Genomic DNA, 9,844 nt, shown 5'->3' on the forward strand with positions numbered 1-9,844 from the left:
GGCTGCTTGAATCAAAAATCGTATTCATTACTTAACGGTATATTGGACAATTAATTAACACAGGCTTAGGTCTAGCCATCGCTTTAAAGCCGATACATAGCTAGACGTTATCTAAGTTAATTTTAGGCCAACCACGAACCAATTTTTTTCTTTTGTTTTTTCTCAAGTTTACTTCGCTCGCTTGTATTACATAGAGGGCGCATGTTTGGATATTTTTCGTAGATATATTATGGTTTTGCTTGAGTCACCTGCCTATGCGTGATCGTGTGGATCAGATACACAAATAATTTTACGTTTTCAAGTAAAATTTTTTTTCATCAAACTGATTTATTTTCGTTCATTTCAATTATACATATACTTGTGCTAGTATTTATTCTGTCATTACTTTTGAACACATTTTGTTTGGAAAGCTTGCCTTCTATTGTGGTGACTACGAAGCCTTCCTAATAGGGACTGCAGTTTGAGGCCTATCCAATTTCAGGAAAAAAAAAATCCGATTGAATGACTGACCGACCGATGATCTAGATTTTTTCCATTTAAGTGCAAAACAACACAACAATCTTTTTTTTGCCTAATATAATCTTGAAAATATACACACAATAACTAAAACCTTCAGTTCATACTTTCAGATATCAATAATGTTTATGTTCCTTTATAGTTTACAAGACATTTACATAGCATTAGTTTTGCTTATATAACACTTTAAAGAAATAGAATAATAATCTCCATTACAAAACCAAGATGAAGTACAACTGAAAAATGCCTATTTTATTCTAATTTAATTCACTGAACAAGGGACGAGGATGTGACCATTTCGGGTCATAGCCAGGATAGCCAAAAACGGACCAAGTGGGGTATGGGTATCGCCTAGAAACACTGACAGTGTAAAGGGGAAGAGCCAGTTGAATCACAGCTTTGGTATTGTAGGGTGTTGTCAGATTCTGATAGATTACTGGTTATTTTTTTTTTTTTAACTCAGTATATTTTTAACTGTCTTAAAAATACCGAGCATTTTTTTTTTTAATAAGGAGCTGCGTATGCAACCATCCCAGCCCGTGGATACGGGCCATGCCTACTATTGTGTAGCCTTTTTAAATGCTTCTTTTTCATTATTCATTGTGGAATTTGAAACTGTACAGTGAATTGTATTCAGTTGAGCTTTAGTTTTTGAATAAAAATTGTTATGTAGTGAAAAAATACTGCATCCTACCGGAATGATTTGGAATTCCGTATTGTTTTAAATATAAATTAAATTTAAAATATGTAGCATTGTCCACAATCTTTATCCGACTAAATGTACATTCGATCTAGGTATACTAAACAACGCCCTCAAACATTTCAATTAATCTTCTTAATTCTTAAAAGATATCACATTGAGAGTCATAATCACAGTGGTGGGGTCATGCTCTCACTGAAGGGAGTGTGGGAAACTAGCCCCAGGCCTAATCACTGTGTAATTGTCTTTCAAAATTCTGGTACCAATGTGTACCTACAAATGTTCTTTCATTACTTTTTGTTTAAGATAGTACTCCCAGAGTTCTTTAGTAACAGCCTATCTCTCCAAGGTGGTTTACTTTCTTGCTACTTGACCAGCATTTCCAGACTTGCGTCCACAGTTGCTGAAAGTCCATCTCAATGCTATCCATTTTAGACCAACGGTGCCGCCAAATGAATTCCAGTCCTTGCCAATCTCTTCCGCAATCAATTGCAATATCCTAGACGAAAAATAAAGACATCAATATTAAAACTCGACCAGGACAGAACTGGCAGAAATTAGTAGAATGCGAAACATCTACACAGTAAAAAGATGATAATGACAGAAGCATTTAAAGCAATGTTGAGGATGTCGTATCATTCTTTGTTTTGATATGAAACGTTTTGAAAATTTTATCTAAGACATGTAATATAATAGTAATGATTAATTGATATTAAATAGTTTGAGTATTTTTCATCTATAATGAATAATTATTACATCAAAATAATGTATCATTTTATAGTATTTATTAAATTTAATTAAATACTAAATTATTAATAATTATTTTTTCAGATTCCACCCTCTAAGCAAATCAGGAAAAAATCAGTAAATGGATAAATAATTCTTAGTTAGTTTACATGGCAATTTATCCATACTTTTGGTTTAAAAAATAGCAGGAAAGAGGATAATTAAAAAAAAAACTTTTATTAATCTAAATATAGTACCTTAATCTGCTCAAAGAGCAGTCCAAACTACTTCATTAATTCCAAGAAGACCTCACAGCTAGTTTCGTCTTTGCTAAGCTCATCTCTCCAAGGATGTCCGACTAACTTTCCTTCATCAACAAGTTTCTTCCATAGCTTGGTAAATTGATGCCTAAAGTAATAAATTTAAAACTTTTATAATTGTTTTAAATACATAAAATTGTTTTTTACAATTTGTTAATATGTGCTAAAAAACAATGTTAATAAAAAAACAGTTTTTTTGTTGTTGTTGTAGCACTGTTTAATATCTACGAAGATCACCTTTACCAGTATACAAAACATGTTTGTTAACACCGTAGTAGTATACAGTATAAAAATATAAATATACTATACAATTTGAAGGTACTTTACGACAGTCAAAATGGCTGACATAATAACGACCTTCTTTAAAACAGTGAATAATACCTTCTGTCAGTGCCTTCAACGCCATGCAAAGATTAAGGTCTTCCAAAGACTCAATGAATTCCTTCATATTTCCTTCACTGATTTCCAGTCTGTCTTCAACATCAATGACCATAGCTGTTGGTATACTGCTTTTGAGTGGTGTATTATATTGTCAAGTGGAGTCAATACGTTTCCCAATTTCATTTACAGTAAGCTTTTACCTGTGAAGTATGAAATGTTTTGTTGAAAGTTTCTTTCTTTAACATCTGAGAATGATGGCAGTGTTTCTTGAATCTTTATTTTGAGACCATAATGCTCAGTTATTTTGACGGTATCGTACAGTAAAGTGAGATCATTTGAATTTATCTCAACATGTACAACCAAATCATTCAGTCCATTGTGTTAGTTATTTCTGCTAGTGTCCCATGTTTCACCTTATCTCTAAACAACACTTTCAACAGAGGAGGACATTTGTTTTCATCATACCACTTCGAGACAACTGTCTTCAGAGCACTGAACTGCTGATCCAACATTTCTATAAAATAATAAACTAATATCTAATATTGTACACTAATCCATGTATTTCAAAATGTAGATTTTTGCATGAATGTTACAAGTCAATATTATTAAATTATATTATGGAATGCCAGAAATTAACTCATTCAATATTTTCGTAAAGCAGCTATCCCTACTAAACACAACTCAAACATTTAATAGTCAACAGCTAATGTTGACTAAATATCCTAATAGTAAAATAAAATCATAAGTTCAGATTCCATCATCTAGGGAAAATCATATCGTATTTTAATCAGAGTGATTTTAAATAATTAGATTAGAGTGATATAATGGTGGGTTTTCTGAGTTTGTCACTGACCTGAAACTACTTTCTTATTCTTGAACATTCTCTGAATTTTGCTTGTACTTGTCAATTTCCTCTTGCATCTGATTTATCATTGTCTAATGTCTAAGCATTGGCAAAACATTATTGCAAGTTTGTCCAGCACACCAATGGCTGTTTAAAGTTTTATAAGATATTGATACAAAGAGTTATCAATCAACCAATGGCTATTTTTTAAGATAATTATAGGGATCATTGTAGTTGAACAATTTAATCAATTATTTGTCATTCTCTACTAAGTTCAAAAATTTCATGCATTAGGTGTTGGGGACTGAACCTGGCATCATTTTTGGTTGGGGGAAAGCAGCCTTATGACCTTTTGTGTGGTTAGGAGCAAAAAAAAAACCTGAAAGAGATGACAAAGACACTGTAGACTATGTGGAGCCAAGATATTCAACAAAGTATTTTTAAAGGCTTTGCTACTTGTTCACCATATATGCCTGCATTATCATCAGCATTTATGTTGTTATTTTGAACAAGTGGAAATATTTTTAAATTCCACTACACCTTGATTTGTAAAGCTTATAAAATGCACCAGAATATTGTTGTGACAATTTTTTTGGCAAATCCAAGATGGTGATAGGTGAACCTGGTTTGACTCAAATTTTGTACTTCAGTTTTGCACTCTTAATGCACTACGGCATGTTATAAAATGAAGATTTTCTACAAAAAGTCACTCAATCTGTATAATTCAATAGGCCTTACGGGCCTGTCTACTTTTATAATGTGAAAAAAGGGAAGACTTCAGTATCTAAGCTTTAAGACTAATATATTTTTAAAATGTGATGATACTGTATACTTATCACACAATTAACCTATTATTTGACTGTAAAATCTACATCCTATTGCACAAAAGACTAATGGATGTGTGTAGTATACAAATCATCTTACTTTTTTTTCTCGCAGTTTGAAACCGGGCCGGACATTGCTTGCAGTGAATACGGGACAGTACGACAGTGGGAGTGAGACAAGCAATGGCCTATGCTATTGTCACATGGTCGGTAAATTGGTAATCATGACCAGGTCAACTTCTACACAGGGTGGGTATAATATTTAATTGATGGGAAAATTAAAGTAAGAGAATATTTGAGTGTTGAAAAATAAAGACGCATCATTGTGATTTTCAAATTTGAAAAGTGTAATTTCTTTTGTTTATTAATCATTCATTATCACTGCAGAAAAAATGCCGCGCACAATTTGGAATTGCTACACAAAACAAAAAGTGAGTAAAACTTTTTGCTAAAAAACAAAAAATGCTGGAAATCAAACGTCGGCGGTATGTGTTTTCCTGATTTTACTGTCAAATTTTAAAATAAAAAAATTAAAGCTGAGAAAAGTGGAAGAATATGTAGCTATATTCTGTATAGTAATTTTTGATTGAGATTATGTTTGCCAGATTAATTTTCTTATAATCATCAAATATACATCTGAATAAATCTCATGCATGTTAATTTAATAACAACTTTCTGTAAAATGAAATTTATGTTGCCATTGCAAAAACACAATTCTACTCACACAGAAGTCCAAACTGCTTCATCAATTCTAGGAAGATCTCAAAGCAAGTTTCATCTTTGCTAATCTCATCTCTCCATAGATTTTGGCTAACTCTTCCTCCAGTATACCTTCATCATCTAACCTATGCCACATCTTGATCACTGAAGGCCACTGAAATTAATGATAATTGAGATGTATGTTATTTTAATCACCTTTTCATTGTCATTAGGTTGCACAACTGTGATGATTTTTCCAAGATGTCAATCAGCTTCCATGGGTTTGTTCTCTCTATGCTTTAGAAGTATGTGGTTTTCAAAGAACAGAATGATACCAAGATTGTGAAAGTAATTGAGGAGGTTGTGGATGCTGTTTTTTTTTTGTTTTTTTTTGGAAATTTTGCATTCATATGCAACTTTACAGACCTAATACAATAAATTACACTACATTAATTTCACAAGTCAATAATAATAATCGTGTAAATCATGCCTATGAAAAATACTGTAATACATTATATCACAGTCGGTAAACATTTCTATATAAATTTATAATAAAATCATACTTCATCGTTGTCTTGCACTCAGTTACCCTACCAATCTCCTCCAGTATTAGTTGAATTTTAGCCACTTGAGCGGTATCGTATCATGCATCGTTTTAAGAAATCCACAAACAACTCGTTGAAGTTCCTTCACCATCTAGCTTTGAGATGCAAACTGGTTATCGATGGCGTAAACTGTTCTCTTCACATGACATTCATATGGAGTACCTTTGATTTCGTTGAAAATTTTTCTGAACTGTTCTTCAATCTGAATAATAAAAAATGAAATGATTAAGGGCTTAATAATATTTTTTTGACTGACAGAGGTCAAAGTCACATTTTTTCTCTTGTCATCGGGCTTGAATCGTTTCAAGTTGATTGTTTTCATTTCATTTGTAACAGAAATTTCATGTTAAAAATACAGAAACAGTTATTATGGTGTCGTTTACAACAGACACAATCAAAAATAGTTCACCGATCTTTACAGTGATATTAACTCGAGCATTCAAAACAATAACAAATGGAGTACCGCATACAGATCAGATGACTGATTAGGAGCACGAAGTGGATTGCAAATTCCATTATTAAAAAGGTCTTTAGTAGTCCTACAAGGTTTTAAACTAGCAAATTCAAAATATTCACAATATTCTTTTTGAAAAGAAGTCCCCTTTTCAGTTTGAAAAGTAGTCTTGAAAAGAAGCCATCTCTAAAACTATATCACCTTCAAAAGAAGCCCATTCTAGGGTTCTAAAAAAAGAAGTAGCCCATGGGCTTCTATTCGAGAATTACGGTATGTGTGATAATGCACTAAATATGACTTACATATAAATTTATTATTTATTACAAAATTATCTCTATGCACTAAGACACCACAGCCCAAGTGCACCAAAAAAAGGAAGAACTAAAAACAAAAACCAGATGAAAAGGAACCAAGTTCAGAATTAATATAAAAAAAAAAAAGATGTGATTTGAGACGCCAAGATTTGAAGCCAGTCAAAGATGGAGACTCACACAGTCTCAAGTGATTCGTTCCAAAGCTTCGGTGCAGCAACAATAAAAGAATGATTGCCACAAGTATAAAGGTGACCAGTTATACAAATCTTCTCTATGCACTAAGACACCACAGCCCAAGTGCACCAAAAAAAGGAAGAACTAAAAACAAAAACCAGATGAAAAGGAACCAAGTTCAGAATTAATATAAAGAAAAAAAGATGTGATTTGAGCCACCAAGATTTGAAGCCAGTCAAAGATGGAGACTCACACAGTCTCAAGAGATTCGTTCCAAAGCTTCGGTGCAGCAACAATAAAAGAATGATTGCCACAAGTATAAAGGTGACCAGTAGTTAAGAATGGTAGATGATGAAGATGAGGTAGACCTAACCAGGTGCAAACAGCAGAATAGTGAAATTAGATTGGAGATGTAGTGGAGAATGATTTATGGAGTAACTTCTATACAAATAACAAGTTAATTCTCATCAATTCCAAGATGATCTCAAAGCAAGTTTCATCTTTGCTAATCTCATCTCTCCATAGATTTTGTCTAATTCTTCCTCCAGTACCTTCATCATCTAACCTATGCCATATCTTGATCACTGAAGGCCACTGAAATTAATGATAATTGAGATGTATATTATTTTAATCACCTTTTCATTGTCATTAGGTTGCACAACTGTGATGATTTTTTCAAGATGTCCATCAGCTTCCATGGGTTTGTTATCACTCTATGCTTTAGAAGTATGTGGTTTTCAAAGAACAGAATGATACCAAGATTGTGAAAGTAATTGAGGAGGTTGTGGATGCTGTTTTTTTTGGGTTTTTTTTGGAAATGTTGCATTCATGTGCAACTTTACAGACCTAATACAATAAATTACACTACATTAATTTCACAAGTCAATAATAATAATCGTGTAAATCATGTCTATGAAAAATACTGTAATACATTTTATCACAGTCGGTAAACATTTCTATACAAATTTATAATAAAATCATACTTCACCGTAAGTCTTGCAGACAATTTCTCTACCAATCTCCTCCAGTATTAGTTGAATTTTAGCCACTTGAGCGAGATCGTCTCAGGCATCGTTGTAAGAAATCCACAAACAACTCGTTGAAGTTCCTTCACCATCTAGCTTTGTGATGCAAACTGGTTGTCGATGGCGTAAACTGTTCTCTTCACATGACATTCATATGGAGTACCTTTGATTTCGTTTTTCTGAACTGTTCTTCAATCTGAATAATAAAAAATGAAATGATTAAGGACTTAACCATATTTTTTTGACTGACAGATGTCAAAGTCACAATTTTTCTCTTGTCATCGGGCTTGAATCGTTTCAAGTTGATTGTTTTCATTTCATTAAAACAATTGCTAGTGATATTGTAACAGAAATTTCATGTTAAAAATACAGAAACAATAATTATGGTGTCGTTTACAACAGACACAATCAGCAAAAATAGTTCACCGATCTTTACAGTGATATTAACTCGAGTATTCAAAACAATAACAAATAGAGTACCGCATACAGATCAGATGACTGATTAGGAGCAAGAAGAGGATTGCAAATTCCATAATTAAAAAGGTCTTTAGTAGTCTTACAAGGTTTTAAACTAGCAAATTCAAAATATTCACAATATTCTTTTTGAAAAGAAGTCCCCTTTTCAGTTTGAAAAGTAATCTTGAAAAGAAGCCCATCTCTAAAACTATACCACCTTCAAAAGAAGCCCATTCTAGGGTTCTAAAAAAAGAAGTAGCCCATAGGCTTCTATTTGAGAATTACAGTATCTGTGATAATGCACTAAATATGACTTACATATAAATTTATTATTTATTACAAAATTATCTCTATGCACTAAGACACCACAGCCCAAGTGCACAAAAAAAAGGAAGAACTAAAAACAAAAACCAGATGAAAAGGAACCAACTTCAGAATTAATATAAAGAAGAAAAGATGTGATTTGAGCTGCTAAGATTTGAAGCCAGTCAAAGATGGAGACTCACACAGTCTCAAGAGATTCGTTCCAAAGCTTCGGCGCAGCAACAATAAAAGAATGATTGCCACAAGTATAAAGGTGACCAGTAGTTAAGAATGGTAGATGATGAAGATGAGGTAGACCTAACCAGGTGCAAACAGCAGAATAGTTAAATTAGATTGGAGATGTAGTGGGGAATGATTTATGGAGTAACTTCTATACAAATAACAAGTTAATTCTCAGATGAATGGGTAACCAATTGGAAGATGTACAGTAGGGAACACTCAGAAGTGAGAGCAATGAGTCTGGCAGCTACATTTAAACTTTTATATAGCAGTTTTCCTCCCAGCTATTGACTATATACAAATGCTTATAATTACAATATAGATAATTGAATGCATACATAAAAATCTGGAGTAGAGTTGAATAACTTGGTGGTTAAGATGCTTGCCTTCTAATCCCAGGGTCCTGGATAACAACTTTTAAGTCTGTCCCTTGGTATTTTTTACATAATATCTGCACATGTGTCAATGGCAAAATCGGCCTATTTCAACAGCCTTTGTGAAAACATCATCTGCACTAAGTGATGTGCTCTGACTAGACAGTAAATTTGAGAAGTAGAAATTAGTGTCAGTATCTAATATAATTAACAAAATTAATCAAGATAAAAAGAATAAAATCAATAAAGAAAACAGAGTCAGTATGTAGCATGGCCCTAGGCATGTTTGATCATATTTTACAATTGTACGCCATGACCAGATGCATCAATATTATTTTTATCAGTTCTCCAAGGATCGTAATCTTAATGGTACATTAATTCCTAGGCCTTGGAAGTATAAAATTTAGTTTGCCTAGGCTGGCCTACCTATAGCTGCGCACGGCTACGATTGTTTACTCAGATTACTTTTCTAGACTATGCAGATGGATCTCCATCTCGCCCTAGTCTAGTGTAAATTCCAAACCCAACTATGCATTACTGGAGTAAGAGCCACGTGCATGAAGTACAGTGTTGTAGGCGACTTAGAACCGTCCATATTCTAGCAGGGAATAAATATGTTTTAAACATGAATAATACGTGTGTTGTAAGTGAAATTTTTACCCGGTAGACAATGGTTTATCATTACATTTTTGGGAATTCCCACCAAATGTTGGTATGAAATCAACGCAAATTCATTTAATAAATATTGTTTTATCAAATGTAAATATAATTTGGCTTTAGTTTATTGCAACATTTTATACACGTACAGTAGGCATATAAAGAATTTGCTAAAGGTAGACCAGAATAGACCAAGCCGTCCAAGCCACCACAGCAAAAGTGGCCGTCATAA

At 33.0% G+C, this 9,844-nt stretch overlaps 2 long non-coding RNA genes across 3 annotated transcripts; both read right to left on the reverse strand.

Moving 5' to 3' along the window:
* Nucleotides 1-307: 307 nt before the first annotated feature.
* Nucleotides 308-3,627, reverse strand: LOC117115780. 2 transcript variants are annotated; one of them, XR_004446612.1, is made up of 5 exons: nt 3,497-3,627; nt 3,057-3,157; nt 2,644-2,843; nt 2,200-2,350; nt 308-1,715 (listed from the first exon to the last, which is right to left on the reverse strand). It is a non-coding gene; the product is annotated as an uncharacterized LOC117115780 (long non-coding RNA). The 2 variants fall into 2 exon arrangements; XR_004446611.1 differs by having other exon boundaries at nt 2,644-3,157.
* A 138-nt stretch (nt 3,628-3,765) lies between these two features.
* Nucleotides 3,766-5,813, reverse strand: LOC117115777. The gene is made up of 3 exons (XR_004446610.1): nt 5,574-5,813; nt 5,036-5,185; nt 3,766-4,551 (listed from the first exon to the last, which is right to left on the reverse strand). It is a non-coding gene; the product is annotated as an uncharacterized LOC117115777 (long non-coding RNA).
* Between the last annotated feature and the right edge of the window lie 4,031 nt (nt 5,814-9,844).

Source organism: Anneissia japonica, unplaced genomic scaffold, assembly GCF_011630105.1.
Source record: "Anneissia japonica isolate Jap-2015-1 unplaced genomic scaffold, ASM1163010v1 scaffold1455_len155807_cov116, whole genome shotgun sequence".
NCBI lineage: Eukaryota > Metazoa > Echinodermata > Crinoidea > Comatulida > Comatulidae > Anneissia > Anneissia japonica.